Here is a 20,576-nt window from a genome sequence, read left to right on the forward strand (position 1 = left end):
AAAGGATAAATTTAGCTCAGAATTGAAAGTTGCTTATGGAACATTGAATTGAAAATTACACAGCTTTGAAACACCTTGATGCTGGTGGTCAGATTTGGATCATGGTGAATTCTCACTGCATTTGAGAAAGGAAATGTTTTTCACTATAAAGTTTTAGTGTTCTGCTTCCTCTTAATACTTTTTTCTCCTTCTGGTATTCAATACAATTAACAAGCAATCCATAAGGAGGACTCCTGGTGCTTCCATAATAATGGTCCAGATGGTATTTCTTTCAAAAGACTGTGAGAAGCAAGGCAGAATGGTGGTCATTTACCTTATTCATTCAAATAATTTATTTTCTTGTAGAACATCTCGTGGTTAGATGATGCCCTCTGTGAGAAAAGCCTATGACTATTCTAATTTTTACCCATAGATGGAGCAAGTAGCTCTCATTTGCAGTTACCCAGGGAAGGGATTGGGGAAACCCTGCCACACTTCTGCCAGTGTGCTCTGATGATGTCTTGAAGACCTTTGGATTGAAGCTGATCTCTGCTAAAATTTTTCTTCAGGCATTAGACTGAAGTTCATTGCCTCCCAAGATTTTACTCCATGTTTGTGGTATTTAGGTGGCAGCTTGCAGAGACGTGAGTTTAGCCCAGGACAGGCTTTGTGGAGGGCTGGCTGCTGGGCACAGACATTTCACCTTCCCTTTCCTCAAGTTATTTCCCACCATTACTCTTCAGGAATGTTTTCCCGCAGAATGGCACCGTGCAATGGGTGTCCTTCCTCATGCCAGCTGCTGCAATCTGCATTTGGATTTATTTTTTTTTCCTGCTAAATCAATAAATTCCTCCCAGGGTCTTGGAGCCTCCCAGCCTTTGGACCACAACTGCAGAGACCCATCAGTTGCAGCCTGCACCAGGACCCAGAGCACTGAGGCCATTTCCAGTTCTTCTCCTGTGTTCACAGTGCCCCAGCCTTCTGAATGGGCAGGCAGGTGGGCTGCAGAGGGAAAGGGGAAAGGCAGCTTTGATTTGTGTCTGTGACCACTCTGCAGGACAAGTGGGGACAGCTGGGGAAGGACAGGGCTGCTTGGTCCAGATCCACCTTGGGGGGTGATGTAGACTCTTCCACAGTCAGCCCATGAAACCCAGAAAAGGAGAAAAGCTGTTTGTCTTGCTTTATTCTCCAGTGCTGGTGTGCAAGGACATCTGATCATCCATTTTCAAGCTTGCTTTGCCCTCAGAGGCAGACAAGGGGAGCAGCGCTGTTCATTTTGGTCTCATCTACACCAGAAAAATGACTTTTTGCAGACAAAATGTGTCAGCACTGCTGCAGCTAAGCTGGTGCTGCACACATGGCCAAAGAGCAGCCACGTTCAGCACCATTTCTCCTGCCAGTTACTGATGTCTGCTGTCAGCAGCAGATGATTTGTCTGGGTAAAACGTGCCTATGGTGATTGTTCTTAGTTTATTTGGAGATATCTTTCTATGTGCTTCCCTTTTCACTTCAGTTTCTTACGGTCAGTCTTGTCTGCATAGGGGGAATACATCCAGTATGTTTCTATATTCCTCCCCTCTCTGTCTAGGCAAGAAGAATTTTTCAGATTGTCTTCAAATTTCTAATTATTTATATGCAGTCATTAAAAATAATTTTTAAAAAGTCAGTCCTTAACTTTCATCTGTAGGGTATGGGTCAGACCTGTGACTGCATTCATTCCCATTTTTTATCTCTTTCCTGGGGTTTCAGGTGTGGAACATATTGCAAATAATCAAACTTTTAAATAATAACCAAATTATTATTTCTTGTGATGTATGGACAAGACCTTAGTTTTATATTTGCTCTTTTAGGGACTGCTGCTGGCATGAAGGGTAAATAGAAACTGCAGTTTGAACATCTCCAAAGGCTGATGAACTGCTGCTCTTCTTTGTGTCTTCTGATAAAAGTTGTCTGAAGGGTATTGCTGATGTGCAGGTGACTTTTCCACACAGGCAGCAATGTAAGAAATAGTAAAGCTAAAGAGAGTGCTTTGCTGTCTTAAGCTGTCTAATCACAGGAAATCATTTGGAAATAAATTGTGGGGGAAATTTTTGTGGTTGTGGGCTGTTTATATTTAGCTATCTGTATTTTACAAATCTGAGAATATATGTGGGAGAGGAGCTTCAATTACATTTATGAGTCAATTTTCCATTTTGATCAATCATTTCAGAATTTGGTCCTTAAGTAAGTATTTGTTTTTAAGTGCTGGAGAAATCCTATTTATTAAGTAGATTTGTTCACACATTTAAAAGTACATTGCTTTTCCTGTTTCTAAGTTAATGCTTGTCCTAATTCCACTGAAAAAGTGTTGTGCATCCAAGATTTTTTGCTATGTGTTTGCAGTCTGGAGGAGTAATAATGACTTAAGTTATCAGATCTAACTTTTACAGATATCATGGATTATCAGCTTCTTAGATAAAGTGCTTGGAAAAATGCCTGAAAAATGGGCTGAATAAACATGATAAATGTTAACTCAATCAGTTTTCTGATGTGGGAAAATATGTAATGAAAGAACCTGTTCACAAAGCAGAAAAATGCATGGATTGAGGAATACAGTGTGTGTAGTAGAGTGGGTAAAATATAGTTAAATCCCAGGCTCAGGCAGCTCTTATGTAGCCCTTCTTGGGTCAGTGTGAGTTATGACTGAGCTTGATCTGATTTTAAAAATAAAATAAGCCCCATAAAAATGATGGTGAATTGCTGTGCATCGTGAGAGTCAATAGGGCAAGGAGCTGATCACTATCATGTCTCAGTTGATGGGCTTTGTGGAAATGAGCCTTTGCTTTTTCAGCCTTTGGGGCTGTGAAAACATCTTGAAGGAGAGCTCTGCTGATAACCAGTGATGTGACTGAGAGGGTTTTATAGGCTTCACACAGACTCTGCTACTTGCCTGCAAGGTTTTCTAGATTTGTTTCCTGCTTCCACATGTACATTTTCCCATTGACCATAAAGCCAGCTGAAGGTGACATCCCCATTTGTATGGAAAATAACCATGGGCAGGCACTGCAGTGTCCCAGCTGAGCTGCTATGAACCATCACATGAACTTCCAGCAGCTGCTTTAGCAACTCCTCACTTCCAGCAGTCACTGCCAGGGTCACAAACTAGGCAAGGAGAACCTGGATCATTTGGATTCACTCAGGGGCTGGAACACCTTCAAGCTGTGTAGTGATCATCTTCCAGTGGAGTTGTCATTTGTACAACAAATTTAGAAGCAGGTTGGTTGGTTTAGAAGCTGGGAGAAGGAAATGTGGAAAAGCAGAGTAAAAAGTATAAAGCTTAGCATGGTGCCAGGTTGAGGATTTTTTTCCCCATTGCCATAGTAAGTCAAATAAATATCTGTCTGAATTAGGAGATCTAGGAAGAAGTCTTTTGTCCTTGTAGTTTGACAGAGGTGAAACTGCTGTGGAATTGGTGTAATTCCAGCCTATGTCACTGATCTAATTCCTGTTCCACTGAATCTGTGTAGTGCAGCTGAATCTTTCCATGCTGCTTTCTCTTTGACCAAAGTGAGCTCATGTTTCCTTTGTCAAAGCCAAGTACAACAGAGATGCCACTTTTTAAAATTAATTAGATCAGGATTTTCTAGCCCAGTGAGTTAATTGATTTGAGGTTTGTTGTGAGTAGAATAATGAACACATCAGCTGGAGAAGGCTAGAAGTCATGTTCCTAGTTTAAAATGACAGACAAAGTCTTCAACTGATAGCAGAAAACAGGTCTTGGGTCTAATTTTTGGACAGTGATCTATGAACTGTTCCCATCTATCTGAACCTTTCAATAAATTTGATTGATAATCCATCAAAACTTCTGACAAGCTTCCATGGCACAGTGTGGGACATACTGAATGAAGGACAACACTGTGCAAAAGACCCAATTCAGGCTTGTAAAAGCATTTTGTTACTCACAGGCACTCGCATGCATGTTAGCCAGAGGTCCATGCTCCCCAGATTTTGCACCATTTTGTGATTTTGCCCTCTCTGTGGTGCACCAGTGTTGTATGAAATGGTTTGTGCTGCTGAGTGGGTGTGTGGGGATGCTCCACAAAAAACGTGCAAAGGATGGGGCAGGGAGATGAGGATTTGTGGGGGTACAGTGAAGCTGGAGTAAGCAAATATCTTGTAGTGAATGTGATTTTGAGAGTAATGCCCTGAATAGAAAACTTTCTGAAGGGAAGATTTTAGTCAGTAATCTCTGATTATCCATCTCTGGCAGTAATCTGTAGTTGGTGTTCTCACACAGCGCTGCCCCTTTGGTCTGCTGGGGTATTAGAATTTGTTGTCCAGCTGAACAGCTAAACCAGTGCATGTACAGAGCATTGCTGAAAGATCCAAATGGCAGAAATTAGCTGATTTATGAGAGTCCTAAAACCAGCAGTGATGACTGCTAAATGACAAACCTAAAGCCAGCAGAGAGCTTACAAAGGTCCCTGTGCCTGGGATCTCTAAGATGGATCAGTAGACTCAATCACCTTCTCACCAGGGAAGGCTGGTTCTAGAAAGGGCACCAAGTGTTAATGAAACCCAAATTTCTTATTTTAGTTTGAAAACAAAACAACAAAAACAAACAAACAAAAAAAAAGGGTTGTGGATTGTTTGGTTTTGATTTGTTGTTTTGGATTTTTTTCTATATAAACTTTCTGTTATGCCCTTTTCTTTTGCACTTCACAGAGTATTTGAATGTTCTTCTGTATCTCAAAAAAGCCTCTTGTCTTAGATGATGAAAATATTAATGTGTGTAGTTGATATGTGAAACAAGCACTCAGAGCCTTTGATGATCAACCATCAAAGCACCTCAGTTCTTTAGTTAAATTATTTTGAAGCTGCCTGGGGTTTCCTGTAAGCACACTTTATCAGTTGGCAGCTGGGGTGGGTTTCTTTGTAGTTTGCCTCTTGCAGCATCTCCTGCTGTTTACAGCTCTCTGAGCCCCAAATGTGGGTGAGTGCAGGGTTGGGAGCCCTGTGTGGGTGTGTGACACAGGACTGTGGTGACAAGAGCGTGGGAGCAGCTGTGCCAGGCAGTGCCACACTGTGCCAGCCCAGACTGCACTTCCCTGGCAGCTCCTACAGCACGGTGAAACCGAGGTGCCCTCCTGTGGGCACCCCTCTGCTTCTCCTTCTTGTGTGGAGAGCCTGGCATTGCCTTGCCTGCCTGGAAATCCTTTGGCTTAGGTTTTGAGCTAAAAACCTTTGACTGTTCTCTCTGTTGTTTTGTTTTTTTTCTTTCTTTTTTTTTTACCTTCTAAACCAATTAAAACATCAGGGACTAAAAGCATCCCTCCTTCCAAACTGCTGGAATTTCAGCAGTTGTTCAGGAAATCTTCTCCTTCCCAGGAGAGTTTGACATTGCCTTCAGGTCAGGATATGACACTCCATATCAAGGTAGACATTTAATTGTGTTGATAAATGCATGCAATTGAATTTTGGCTGAGGAACACGTGTGGAGGTAAGCCATTAATCAAATAATCTTCAACAGACACCGTTATTTGGGAATACAGAGCATTTCATTTCACTGTGAATGTATCTGCTTCATTGCCTGCCTGAGCTGGGCAGAAGGTCTGGTGTCAGATTTGTTTGCTTAACCTCAGTATAAGGTTTCCAGAGCTCTTCATGTTCACAGTCTTTCCATGAAACTGTTTAATGGTGAGAGAACTGCACTTGGCAACCTGAGCTGTAGCTCCAACAGGATGAAGCTGTTTGCACTAAAGCCTTTGCTTCAATTCCTCTGTCACACTGACATGCCCCAGAGCACTGAGTATCCAGAGGCCAAAACTACCTTTAATTCCTGAAAAATAGAGGTGCACATCTAAACTGCACAAAGGTCAGGACTTTCTGGAGGGAAGATGAAAGAATTTAGCATCTATATTAACATATAGCAATTAGCATCTATATTAGTGCTGCCTGCTTTGTGTGTGGTGAAGGGGTGAGTTTGGCCATGTTCAGGGCACCTGGGAGAATTTCTGAAAGACAAGAAGTGCCAGTGGCAGCTGAAACAAGTATCCAGCTAAAAGAAATGGGCTTTTGGCAAAGGAATCCTCAGCAAGGCAGCACCAGCCCAAACTTGTTCAGGAGAGTGAACCTCAAAAATGAAAGAGTGGTTAGCTGAGTTTTTTCATCTTTTAGAAGAAAGTATTGCCTCTTGCAGCAAAGCTGGTTAAAATGTGTTTCTACCTTCATGAAGATCAAATTTTGCTCTGTTATGTGCAGTCAAAGACGTTGGATTTACTACATCTCACTTTTTGACAGTGACACAGGGGAAGATTTTATCACTGGGCTCTGAGCCAATGGAACAATTTCCAGACTTGGGTGCCTGAAATTAATAGTAAATCCTTGCTGAGCCATCTAAGTCAGTTGATCTAAAGAAAAAAGCCAAGACCACCTTAAAACAAACCAAAGCAAATAAAAACAAAATCAAAACAAAACCAAACAAAATCCAAAACAAAACAAAACCCCAAACAAACAAAAAAACCCCAAACCCACGAAACCAAACCAAAAAACCAGAAATATTTTGGCTAATTTCAGCAATATTTGCTCATCCCCCCTGTGAAGGTGGTGAACAATAACCAGTAGTTTCCTACATGGGGATCTAAGTGTTGGGTTTCGTCCTTAAAAGCCAGAGGAAAACCCTTCTGATGCAGTCAAAGGGATAAATTCTAAGTAATGAGGAGTATTGCTGATCTGACATCTTGTATGTTTGTGTTCACAGAAATCTTTCAAACAAATGGTGGGGATTAGTGCAAACCCATTTGTACAGCTGTCTAGATTTTGTTGGGTCAGAAGCCCAATCTGCAGAAAAATAGGTGGATTATCAGCAAATTCTTACTAATGGCAAGGGAAGACAGGTAGGGAGAGATGTTCTAAATTTAGAGAAATGGTCAAAGCCACGGCTGTGGAGTGACAGATTTGGGCTTTGTTGCAGATGTTAAGAACAGTTTTCTTTTTCTCTGTTTTTTGTAGAAACAAAGACCAAAAAAGAAGCGGAGATGTAACATTTTTCTCAATTTCATTGATGTATATAAATAATAAATAGCCATTCCTTTGGGATTTATTTGTGATGGGCCACAGTCCCTTGAAGTTTGTTTAAGCAAAGAGGATTTATGCTTTGGTGTTATCCAAGTCATTGGAGTGAAGAATGTGTAAAAAATACTAGAATATGAGAATGCAAATAAGAAGATTAGCATGTCTTATTTCTGCATGTTATATGGAACACCTCCATGTAGCAATAGTCACACATATCCTGTCAGATAAATCCTGAAAGATAAGGCTCTCCTGATTTTTGGGTGGTGTGGGGGGTGTGTGGAGCTTCTGTGCAAGGGAGCTGTCATCAGAGGGGTTTTGCCCCATGCTGATTTGCTGCTTTTTCATTCAACTACAGCATTTAGGGGTGATGAAGAGGGTTGAAATCTCAGATATTTTTTTAAGGGAGAAAGCCCCACCAGCCACCCAATGGTGGCTACATTGGGATTGTCCCCAGCCTCAGAGAGTGGTGCTGGAGGAGCAAGTGGCTTTTCCAGAGGTGACACTTGGGGTAAGGTTGTTGGTAATATTGTGGCTGTGCTGGCAGCTGGAGAAGCTGTGGGTGGCTGCAGTCCCTCAGTGACCCAGGAGAGGTTGTGCAGCACCAAGGAAGCCACAAGTGAGAGAAGAGGGGATTGAAAACCCTTTGGAAACTGGCCTTAGGTCAACTCTTGTTCCAAGCACAGTTTCTTGGCATGGGTTTTGTTACTAAAGACATGTCACTGCAATTAAATGGCATTAAAGTCAACCCAGCTGCTGCTGAGGGCTGGCCAGAATTCATGACATTAAAGTCACCCATCATTTTGGGATGAGCTTTGAGGCAGAGTGTCTGGAGCTTTGTTGGAAGCAGCTGGAAGCCGCAGTGGCTGTCACAGGAAGTTCCTACAGCCCCTCTGTTTGGAAAGCTGGGATATGGAGACAGTGAACGTTGTCAGTGGAGGAGCTTGCGAAGCAGAATGTGTAAAAACTTTGTGCTGCAGAATGGGAAACTTATATCCAGTGCATGCAGCTGCTTCCCTGGAGAGCCCAGCTACAAGCTCAGGAAAGGGGAATGCCAACAGAGCACTGAGCTACAGCAGTGGTGCCAGGGCTTTGCCATGTTTGGCTCTGGTTTAGCCAAGAGAGACCAGAGAGGATCCAGCTGCCCTGGGCTGGGCTGGGAGCCCCACCTGTGCTTGGAAAAGAGAATTGGAGAGTGTGATTATCAGGACTCACACCATCATTTCCACTCCTTTATTGAATTCTGTATTTAAGAAGAGGTGTGCAGTGGGAGAAGGCTTTTCTTGTGCACAAGTTCAGTGGGAGCCTCCTGGCACTGCCTCCATGCACTGACTTTTGCATCTTCAAGCACATCCAAGTGCTCTGATGGTTCCAGCAACATCAGACTTGGGAAGGCAACAGCAAAAGGCATCACCACAAAATGAGCCTGTTGAGTCATCTCCACCTTTATTTCCTCTGCCTGTCATTTTGTCCATTCCAGTTTTAAAGCTGAGAAGAAGAAATATTTTTCAGGGCTTGTTTCTGCTTCTAGGTTTTCATCAGGTTTTTTTGTCAATGTCAAGATTTTCTAAGTAAGGTTTTTTTGCCAGTGCTTAAATTTTAAAATTTGGACTGCTACAACAGGAAAGTGTCTTCTCCTCCCCACGAAGCTGTTGAAGTCAACAGTGCCCAAAATCTCATGTCTGCTACCACTGTAATGAGAGGGAAAACAGGATTACACAGAATAGATGAACTTCACATGTTCACACTGCTTTGTGCTTGGCATCAGCTGGGAAGAGTTATGAGATTGTGGTACCTGTTCTTGTTGCATTTAAGCTTCATTTACCCTTTTGAGATGATGCAGTCATGATGTTTATTGTTAAAATATATGGATTTTTTTAATGAAGAACTGGAAGAGGAAGGAGAGTATACCCTTTGCTTCAGCATGGCTAAACTGAGTCATTCCCCAGTGCTGTAGGCTCTGCAGGAATGGGGACCTGATGTTTGGGGTGGCATTGTTGGAAGACCTGCTTGCCTATGGAAATCCTGTGACATTATTAGATAAATTTAAAAAGTGGCACTAAAGAAAGTATCTGAACAGCACATAATTTCCTTTGGAAAATAACCCCGCAGGTTGCTGAAATTTGCTGTGGGGCAGCAGGATAATTGTGCATTATTCCTCACTTGGGAACCATGTCAGGGACCAGACTGGAAAAATTGTCTGCAGTGGATGTTTTTTACTTCTCTGTCATCTAGCTGCCAGGAAGAGGAGTTTAGGGCTGTATTTTGTATATGAACTTAGGTCCTGTTTCTGTTTCTGTATGAAGCTCTCCAAAGTCCTTCCAAATTCTTTACCATAAAGGATAATAAAACACTACAGTACTCCATTGAATGGCATCCAGAACTCTCTTCTTCAAACACTAAAGCACGAATCAGATTGGGAGCAGAACAGCAATAAAGGGAAGGACTGGGAAAAATTCACTTCCCTTTGGAGTAGCTGGATTTTTGCCATCCGTGAAAACCTGGAATCCATCCACTGTAACAAAAAATTAGCAGGTACTTAATAATGCTCTTTTTTCCCAAGACTCCATGGATACCCACCAGTAGTGATTTACTGTAAGCTCTCCATGAGAAGCAATGTTAAATCCTGCTGCCTTCTGCTTCGGAGGTCACAGAGAGACAGCTGAGCAAATCTCAGCAGTGGCAAATGCAAGGCATGAAATACTGTCACTGGGAAAGAAGGAGCCAAGTCTAAATCACATAAACAGATTCTCATATACTTTTGCCATGCTATTTCATAAAGTGTTTATATAACCAAAAAGATTAACCTGGAGAAAAAAAAAAGGCTAGAAAAAATATTTTTACAGCTTCTTATTTACAGCTTTACTATGGTCGAGGAATTAGTTTGCATTTTACAAAGCTGAAAAGTGGGGGAGGAGAGAGAAAGAGGGATCTGAATAAGGAGAGATATTTGCACGGATCTCAAAATATTAAAGAAAACCTAAAATCCCAAGGAGTTACTCCTGTCAAGTGCAGACATGCAGGCAAATCTGAGGCTGGAGCAGGACTCAGTATCCAGGCAACGTCAACATTTTTTTGTTAAGCTACTGCCAATGCCGCTGACAGCTTTTGCCACTTTATGGTCACATTTAAAAAAGAAAATGCCTGACATCACTGAAATTCTTAGAAATTACTTTCTTGTCCATCCAGCAGATGCGAGGCTCAGCAGCACACAGCACACGCACATCTTGCAAAAATTCCGAGGGAAAAATCCTGTGATGAGTTCATGGCTAGGAACTTGTGTTTCTCTCCAAACCTGGCACTTTGTTTCCCCAAAGTTTCTTATCCTCTGGCCTGGACACAGATATGTGCTGTGCATTGAGGAAGGAATCGTGTTCAACCAAGCCATTAATAAGCAATTTCTGCTTCTTCACTGAAGGCTGCAGGATTAGAGGAGCCCTTTGCTGTGCTGAGGAAGCCTCCAGCTCTTCTTTCCTTGTTCTTTTTGCATGGTTCAAAAGCCAAGGAGGTAAACAAGGTTAAGAACTTAATTAATACACTAATAATGCTAATATAGGAGGGGAAGAGGCCCTTGATTCGCAGCCTTGAAGGGGTGAGGCAGGAGTGGTGGGTGCAGCCTAGTGGGCTCCGTGCTGTAAAGAAAGGACACTGGTTTGCCTCGTCCTTAGAGAAATGCAAATGGTTTCATGCTGGTATTGTTAACACAGTGGACCTTTTCTTGGAGCTGAGCAGTTAAAACTGTTGAAGAGCCAGCTTCATTCTTCACTGTGGACCAGCTCAGGGAGCACTGAGCACTCCCCAGGCACAGCTGCATGTTTTGTGCCCTTGCAGCAGAAAGCAAAACCATCGGTGACATAGGGCAGTGCCTGGTGACAGCAACCAAGGAAACGCTCTGGAGACACATGGAGCTTCCCAGTCATGAAGGGGGGTACCACAAAAACCCAGTAAAAACTTGCTGCTGACATGAAGCTGTGTAGCTGAAGCACATTAGGATGAGATACACAGGGAGCTGCTGAGCAGCAGAAAGTCCTTTGGGCTCTGCTGGTGCCCCACATCCTCTCCCATGTCAGATTTGTGCAGGCTGGGATGTGGCAGGTTTGTGCAGGCAGGGAGGGTAAAGGCTGGGACAGCAGCATCCCTCTCTGCTTCTAGTTTCCCCAAAGCTTTGTCCATGAGCCTGAGTGGATCTTCTCCATGTTTTGGTGAAGTTTCATTAATGAATGTAGTTTAAGAGTGTGAATTTTGTAGCAGGTAACTGTAAATAGGGAGAACTGAAGGCTGCATGGGGAATTTGAAGGGCTGATTTAGGCTGGTGGTGTTGAGGGCTCTGATTCAAAGATCAGCAGGACCTTCTTAGTCAGTGCTGTGCTTGGCACAGGAGCTTGTGTCACATCTTTCAACATGTGCAGGAAAAAAACACTCAGAAATTAATTTAAAGACATCTTGGGTTTTGCTACTGAGGCCAGTGGAAGTTTGGTCTCTTGGGTTGAGGGTTGGTGCTTTCCACCCTGCACTTATCCCTCTCTGAACAATTCCTCAAGACACAGGAATTTTTGCTGTTTGCCTTTGAACACATAGGTTTCTAATGGATATAGGCAGCAAATAAACAGGGAGGAAAGCCAGAAACCTGTGGTCACCATAAAAATTTACTTCTTCTGCTGTGGGTCTTCATTTTCATTAAGATTTTTAATTAACTTTCTGGTTAATAGGAGTAGAAAAGGGATTAGTCTAAGCATGAGACTCTTGCAGTGCAGTAACATCTGAAAACAGATTTTCATCTGAAGCTCTCACAGGGATGATGTGGGTTTTTCCTGGCTGTGCAGTTGCCTGATAGCAGAGTTTAGAATAAAACCAAAGTCTATTAATGCCATACTCAGTCCCATTTCAGTGTTTCTTCTTCCCCTCCTCTGCCCTGAAAGTATTTTATTATGACTGGAAACAACCTGCCTGGTTTAAAGGAATATGTGGCTTGGAGCAGTAATTTCTGTTTGTGTCTGTTAGCACAGAGGTTTTAATATTTTTATTTTTGCTCCAGTGATGTGCTTGCAAGCTGAGGGTCAGATTTGCCAGCCTTTATTGCCAGCTGCCAGGTGATGATGGAGTGGGGGTTTTTTTCCACAAATATGTAATAATAACAAAAGTGTCCAATCTGGAACATGAGTAGGTTTTTACAGGCTGTTTTAGGCAACCTTGACTCCGAGAGCCAGAACTGCACCAGGTGGGAGAAAGCTCCTAGGCCTGTGTTAGAAATGTGCCCCAGAGAACAGAGGCACCTGAGTGAGGGATGAAGGATGCAGGAGTCTTTCAGGGCAGACCAAGAAATTCAAGAGTCTCTGCTGCTGGATATATCCACAGCTCTGTGGCCATAACACTGAGCTTCTGCTTTGTTTCTTGATATGGAATTTAAGGATTAGTGACAGGGTAGAGTGCTTTCTACTTTAAGCACTGAAGCCACTGCATCAACCTTGATGAGATCTGGGAACCTGATGTCTCTCTACAACAAATTCTGGTCATCTGTGGTACTATTTTAGATAATTTTCAATTTACTTGACAAGGTACAAACAGTACTGTGATTGGCCCAATGTATTGCTAAGCTAAGTCACAAGAAAAGAGATTCCATATTCCAGAAGTCTCTCAGTTTGAGGCTCAACATGCTTTGAGGAAGTGGACAGGGAAAGATGCTGGCTGCAAATTAAGTGTCAGCTGGGATGTGCCTGGGCACTGGTCTTCTGATTTATAAGGGGATCTTAAAACATAAATGACCAAGGAAATATTGTGTAAGGAGTGGCAGTGGTGTTCCCCCTTTCCCACTCTGTTTCTGGCTTTCCAGCAGATCCCCAAGGACACAGCTGACAGCCTTTCCAGTCTCTTCCTTTATCATTAGCTGTTGTGAAAAGTTTCAGACTATTTTTTCTCCTGCCAGGTTTTGTGTGTGCGGACTGGCAGATCCAGGAATATTTTCTTGCTGCCTTGTAGCTCCCAGGTTTCCAGCTCTTCTGTCATCTCGAGGGATAAAGACTCAAAGCTTTCTCTAGTTCATGTCTGCGTTGGTCCCAGCCAACCCACTGAGATTTTTCACACAATCCTAAAAATAACAACTCTGAACTTTACAGTGCTTGGTGTTTTCACTCATACAATGAATGAACAGGGAACTTTTCACCACCCAAACTGTTCCACACTATCCTTTGAATCGTAGGATTGTGGCAGCCACAGTCACAGCAGCTCTTTAGCTAAATCCTGGGGATACTTCTTCCCAATTTGCCAGTTACACAAATTGGTAGAATCATCAATAAATGGGAAATACTTGGGTGGTTTCTATCATTGTCAAGAGTAAAACAATCCAGCTTTCCCATACATGTTCACTGTCTCTTTCTTTGTCCCTTCTGTATGTTTGGAGACTGTTAAGGTGCCTCTGTACCACGTCAAAAAGCTGCAGAGTCTGTTTTTCTCACTGTGCTTTCATATCTCTTTAAAATCAGTAGTTTCTTTTGCTATCAAAATTGCTCAGTGTGATATGGGTGCAAAAAATGTAAAACAAACCCCATTAAAACAAACAGCAACAACAAAAGCTAGAAAAAGAAACCAGAAAGATTTTCTCTTCCAGACCCTGTGTGTGCCAGTGTATATTTTCTCCTCTATATTTCCATCTCTTCGGGCATATTTGGAAAACTAATCCTAGTAAACTTCCTCTCTCTATATATCTATGTCTATATCTATGTCTATATCTATCTATATCTTTATCTGTATATAAGATGGTGATGGTTCCTGAGGTGTTTATCTTTGGAAGTTAACAGAGCTGGTTTGCCAGTTGTTCAGTTATTATGACATTAAAGCATGCAAAGCAATTGACTTTATTCCTTTCCTTGCAACTAATTATGATTCTGAGTCATTAATTTCTTGGAAAAGTAAAGGTAAAAAATGAAGACAGATCTTGAGGGTGTTTTTTTCTGGATTTATTTTCTGTGACGTTTTGTTTGGTTTTGGGGTTTGGGTTTTTTTGGTTTTTGTTTTTTTTTTTTTTTTTTTTTTTTGGGGGGGGGGTTTTTTGGTTTTTTTTTGTTTTGTTTTCTTTTTTGGTTTTTTGTTTTGTTTTGTTTGGTGGTTTGGTTTCTCTGTTTATTTGCTTGGGGGTTTATGTTTTGGTTTTTTGTGGGGTTTTTGTGTTGTTGGGCATTTTTGGGGTTTTTTTGGTTTTGGTTTTGATTTTTGGGGTTTTTTGCTTTAGTTTTTATTTTCTGGTTTGTTTTGTTTTGTTTTTTGGTTTTTTGTTTTGTTTTGTTTTGTTTGGTGGTTTGGTTTCTCTGTTTATTTGCTTGGGGGTTTATGTTTTGGTTTTTTGTGGGGTTTTTATGTTGTTGGGCATTTTTGGGATTTTTTTGGTTTTGGTTTTGATTTTTGGGGTTTTTTGCTTTAGTTTTTATTTTCTGGTTTGTTTTGTTTTGTTTTTTGGTGCAGGTTTGGGGGGTTTTTTTTAATCCCTTGTATTGTTTTTTAAAGACCGAAGGTTTACTGTATTTTGCTAACGATGGCTTGAACAAACAGATGAAGAGATTTGCTGTGATTCAAAAAGATTTGCAGGCAGGATTTTAGTTCAGTCTCTTCTACATAGAGGATTCCTCTCTTTATTGTATTCCCCTGGCTGGAGCAATCCCACTTATATTAAGAATGCTGCTTTGGTTGATCCTGTAGGAATTTTCCCTCTTGGCATCACTCCTGTGTTTAGTTCATCAGGATGGAGTCCTGTGCAGTGTCCTTGGTGTAACCAGACTGGCAGTGGCTCTATAATTAGTTGAAGTCCTTCCCATGGATACCCTGGCTAGTCCTTGGGATTTTGTAAGCTCTGAGCTCGAGTTCAATGAGCAATTCAGCTCACTGCTACAAGGCCCTGCTTTCTCTGCCAAAATAACATTTATTTAAACACCTATAGGTGACCTCAGCATAGGTTTCAGGTTCTTCTGCACCATCAGAGCATCAAAGAGCAGGAAAGGCACACAAATCCTCCTTTGCCCTTCAGATTCATGGGGGATGTTTCATTCCTCTGGAAGTTGCTGCTCCCTTGCAGATGAGGTCCTTTTTTAATCAGTGAATAGTGGGAGAGTCATTGGTGAAACTGCTAGAGTCAGGAATGGGGAAGGCTTGTCAAGCATTACCTAAGCATTTAGCTTTTCTAGGTGTGGTTCAATTTTCTCTTCAGTCAGCATTTCTGTGTTGTCTCACAGGTCTAATAGGATGCTGCTGACCACTGTCTGGTTTTATGCATGTAATATAAATATAGTATATATGTCTTTATTTCACCCACTGTAGCATTGGAAAAATGTGGAAAAAATGGGTCATTTTGGGGTGGCTGGTTTGTGTAGGGTTGACATTCAAGGACAGCTAAGCACTGGTGTCAACTGCTGCTAACTCAGTGAGATCTGATTTTATGTATGTAATATAAATATAGCATATATGTCTTTATTTCACCCACTGTAGCATTGGAAAAATGTGAAAAAATGGGTCATTTTGGGGTGGCTGCTTTGTGTAGGGTTGACATTCAAGGACAGCTAAGCACTGGTGTCAACTGCTGCTAACTCAGTGAGATCTTCTCTCTCTTCTCTTCTCTTCTCTTCTCTTCCCTTCTTCTTCAAAAACTGAATCAGTGCAGGCCTGTATTTCTGTAGATTTGTAATGCTCTGATTTTTCAGTCTCTTATACTCTTCAAGTATTGGGATAGTCATATAAATTTCACTTTTCAGTCACTGGCCATCCCTAACATATTACTTTTTTTAAGCAATCTCTGTCTTATTTCATTTGCTGACATTCCCTTTGTGATGCATTCAGTGCTGGTTTTAAGACTTTAATTTAAACTGAAGGCCCTACAATGCCCATTTTAACTTTAACATCATTTAATCTGTTTCAATTCTGCATGAGAAATGAAGAAGCAGTAAAGAAAGGAGGACAAGAAGAGAACAAAAAGGAGATTTGTGATGTTCCAGTGAATTCTATCTCCTTCTCAAGGTTTTGTGGATCAATATATTTGAAAGACTTCAGAGAAGTAAGAAGAAAGAGAAGCAAGAAGAGATGAAAAAAGCCCAAGTAGAAAATTCTTCTAAGGAATTTATTATCTCTGCTGTTGCATTATTTTTTTTTATTTTGTAGAAGTTACTGCTGAGATGTTTTTCTTTATCTGAGAACTTGCTAAATTTTAGAAGTGGTGTTGTCACCAGCCATCTTGTATTTCCTGGATCAAATACTGTTTTGGTGTTTTGAGCACAGCCAGATGGTGATGCATTTAAAAACAGCTCAGTTTTTTACAATAGATGTGAAATTGTTGAAGAGAGTGCTGGGAACATATGCACCGAGGTTTATTAGAAGGATGTGGGGAAATGATAAAATTATCATTTGGATGGGATCACAGTCATCAGTCCCAGCTTACTGCTTTTCTGGGTCTGAAAAAGTGTTTTTCTTACTAGAAATCACCAATATGCCAACACTACCATTGCTGTTACCCCTGTTCCTGCTGGTTTGTGTTAAAGCTCTGGAAAGGTAGGATAGGAAAACATCACAAAGATGCCAGGATGTAATTTATAAGTAATTTACCAAGAGTTCTGGGGAATACAGTGTGCACCTTAGGGGACTGCTGGAAAGAAGTGAAATTAAACTTTTCGATTTTTCTGGCAGATTTTTCAGAGATTGAAACCTTTCTTAATGTACAGTGAAAGCAGCATGAAGTAGTATTAAAAAAGGGGGACGAAAGCTCGTTACACAGAAACACTTGGTTATGATTATGGGAAGTAATTGAGCCCAGCTTGGAGTCATAAACTTGCAATTCTTTTATGGGGTGTGAGCTGGGCTTGGACCAGATGGAGAAAGTGGTAGTTTGTGTTTCTCTTTGAAAACATGGGCTATGTGTTCAGTTCAATCAGCCTGCAAATGGTGTTCAGGCTAAACAGCCTTTTTGTTATTGTGCATTGCATCACCTGCACTCGAGTGGCTTTTTTTTTTTAGAGCAAGGATCTCTTATTTATTTGCACGTTATTTTGAAATATTTTCCACATTTATATGAAATATGGTTGCAGTTAAGATCAGTCTGGTGTTGTAAAACATGTAAGCATGTGCCAGCACCACTGACAGCATTAAAATGTTCAATTTTGCCAACATTATTAGGTAGAGTTTAAAAAATGAAAATTAGAAAAAAAGTCCAGTTTAGGGGAAACTTTTAGGACAACATGGCAGAGAAACATGATCCATGTAGAAATGCAAGCATGCTTCATGCTTTACCTTTCTGAGCATAGATCTGAACTTTATTTCTCTTAGCAATGACAAAAACAGAGGGCATTTTGAACTAGGAAATTCTCAGCAATGAGGAAAGGGAAATACTTGGTTTTGCTGATTTGCAGTCAGCAGCCAGTTCAAACAGTAATTGTCACTAAGAGGATACATATTTCTCTTAGCTTTCCTGTTTTGAGCTAAATGAGCTCTTAAATTTCGAGAAGGAAAACATTGTTTTTTCCATTTTCACAAGAAAATAAATTAGATAGCATTAACTAGCCCCCACTGCCTTCTCTGTATTCTGCTGCTGCATTTGTATATCAGATTCAAGCTCCTGTTAAAAAGTCAACTGAGAAAACGGTTTGAAATACCAGTTTTTAAAGTATTTTCCCCATGGCAGGGAACTTACAGCTCTGTGAAATGGATGAATCAGTTTCTGTTTCAAAGCTCTGATGTCTGGTGGCTGCACTTTGGTGTGATGACATCTTCCATATTTGCTATCTGGTGACCAAATCTGAACACTCAGTTCTACCTCATAGAACAAACCTTCAAATCACATTCAGAGAAAAAAAGATTTTTGTTATGTTTGTGCCTGAGGAGTCGTGGTAAATCACTGGGGGCAGGTTCTTTAATCCTGAGAGGTGGAGAACTTAAAAGCAAAAAGCATCAAAAAGAGGGAGCCCAGGCAGGGATGGGGGTTTTTGGGCTGATGTTTGGCAGATACAGTGGGATTAGGGCAGTGTTTGATACACATACACCAGTGTTTTTTTCCTCCTTCCCCAAAAATAATTTTATTAAGCTGCCCATTGCTTGGTATCTCTCAGAGTAAGTTCATGTAGGATTTTTGGAGGGGCACGGTGTTATCCTTATGCAGCTAAAAAATCATAATATGGGATAACTAATTTGGGAGACTTTAATGTGGCTTGACAAGAGTATATTTCATGGTTGCTTGGAGGGGATGGAAGGGATTTGTGTTTTCAATCTCCAGAACATAGATGGCCCCAAAGGAACGCTTTGAAGCACAGCTTTTTATTATTAGTTTTACAAGATCCTTGCACTGGAATCATTAAGAAGATGTAGTACCTGGTGTAAATGTGCAAGTATCTGCTAGACCATTAGCTGTGGGAGACAGACTGATTATACTCAAAACACTTAGTGCTTTTTTAACAAATTACTGTGAAAGTCAGTTGTTAAACAGTGTTGTTTCATTTTCTAGTAGCTCTGTGCAGAAACATTAGAGTCTTGCTGCTTCCCTTAATAAGGGGAAATGAGCCCTCCTGGTGCAATGGCCCTGCTTGGAAAGGTCATCAGTGACTATTTATCCTTGGTTTCCATCAAAAGGGGGGCTGTTTCCATGCTGAAGCAATAGCAATTCTTATCTCATTAAAAAGGGATTTAAATTTTTTACTTTCTGATAACATTAAGTCATTCCTAGCAATCCTTTGGCCACTGAAGTATGAGGAATGCTTTTCTGAAATAGAGGGAGCTTGAGGTTCAGACTGCATTGGGGGTGTAGGCAACATTTCCTGTGGTTTTGGCCAGGTAAAGACTGGACAGGGAACTAAATAACTGTTGTCAAATATGCCAGGAGTGACTCTGGATCAGAAAGGAATGCTGCTCTCCCTGTGCATGGTGAGAGAAGAATGACTAGGCTTAGTTTGCAGCAAGGAGAATCCAGGTCTGGTTTGGAGGAGCTGGTTTTCAAATGGATAGCACTTATGGAAATAGGTTGAGAATCAGCACTTGAAATGTGCTTGTGGGGAGAGCCAGAGCTTGTCCCAGGGCAGCTGCTGTCTCCGTGGTGGTGCCATGATCATGTCAGAGTGAAGGGAGGGAACAGTGCAGATGAAGTTGCACAGGTAAATGTGGTGGCTGCACAAAGCCAGATGGGGTGTGCAGAGCTTAAGGCTTCTCACAACTACATTAAACCAAATATTTAAGTAACAGAGACACTTTCCCCTGCTAATTCCTCAACTCATTGTTCCATTTGCTCCTCCTCTGTGCTGGGTGAACAGTGAGCCTCAAGGGAGGGGCTGGAGAGGGGGCTTTGTAAACACACTGTGCTGACAGGAGATTTTATGCCAAGGATTGTTATTTGGTTAAAAGCAGCAGGATGTTCACTTGCAGAGCTGAAACAGGGCCACAGAGATGAGGGTAAAAGAAAGTGGGAGGACTAGTCAGAAGGGGAAAGTCTGAGAACAACTTCACGTTAATTATCATCGTGCCTCACTTGGATATTAGTTCAGATCCTTGTGTGGAAGGTAATTAAGTGTCTTGGTAATAATTTGATTGTTTTGGTTGCTAGGTGAAAGAACAATGGTGTCCTCTGTACTGTCTTCTTCCACGTTCTTCAGGGTAGACCTGGGGGAGCCTCTGGCAGCTGAAGATGACAGAGGAACCTGCTGCCACCTCTGCACATACTCTTGGGGGCCCTGAAGGCCCAAGACATCCTTGTGTTAATGCATATTTCTGAAAACCAGAGCTTGCAAGGAATCTGTGTTGATAAAGGCCTTTTCTCTAGCATTCAAGGCTGGGCTTTGTTTTTCTTCCTAATGATATTAAGTCCCAGAAGCAATCATGGGCACAAGGAAGAAGTCATGTTTCTTTGTAGAGGAAAAAGGTGATATAACCTTCAATTCCTCCTAGGAAGTCAAAAGATAAGACTCTCATTACTCATGTAGGGATTGATTTTTGAAAGAGCTGAGCTTCACAATCTAATGGTGTCCAGAGGAAAGGCTGATGCTCTGTAACTTCAAAAAAAAGCTTTTGATTTAACAGAGCATTTACTATGATCTTAGGAAGGTTGGCTACGATGGTTTGACTGTGCCTTGGATCACACTTACACCCCTCTCCAGCTGCTCAAGATCCAGCCCACGATGTTCAACCCTTTCCTAAAATAAACAGCTCTAAATGTACAAACTCAGAGCCAAACATCATCACACAGCCTGGCTGCTTGGGATGAGCAACAGCCTCGTGCATGTTTGTCTCATTGAAAAGACCACGAGGTGGATTCAGCTGTGTTACAAACAGCTGTGCTGGTGCCTTTTGCTTTGCAGAAAGCGAATTTGGACAGAGCAATCTGCACTGAGCACAGGGAGGGCACGTCACAGAGAAGCTCCAGCTCATCACTCCAGCTACGGTTTCCAGAAGGTATCAGCCTTCTTTTTATGAATTGGCAGGAGCTGGATCCCATGAACCCATCAGTCATTAGCTGTGGAGGGCCGGGCATTCCGGAGCTCATGGACAGTCAGCTGGGCTCTCCTGTCTCTCCCAAGACCCAGCACACGTGAATCAAA

The 20,576-nt window shown here is 41.6% G+C and overlaps 1 protein-coding gene across 3 annotated transcripts in view; it reads left to right on the plus strand.

Moving 5' to 3' along the window:
- PRKAG2 (protein kinase AMP-activated non-catalytic subunit gamma 2) overlaps window positions 1-20,576 on the plus strand; it is a 209,972-nt gene that overhangs the window by 81,369 nt on the left and 108,027 nt on the right. The window lies entirely within an intron of this gene.

The sequence above is a fragment of the Onychostruthus taczanowskii genome, unplaced genomic scaffold, assembly GCF_017590055.1.
Source record: "Onychostruthus taczanowskii isolate IOZ18803 unplaced genomic scaffold, ASM1759005v1 scaffold3, whole genome shotgun sequence".
Taxonomy (NCBI): domain Eukaryota; kingdom Metazoa; phylum Chordata; class Aves; order Passeriformes; family Passeridae; genus Onychostruthus; species Onychostruthus taczanowskii.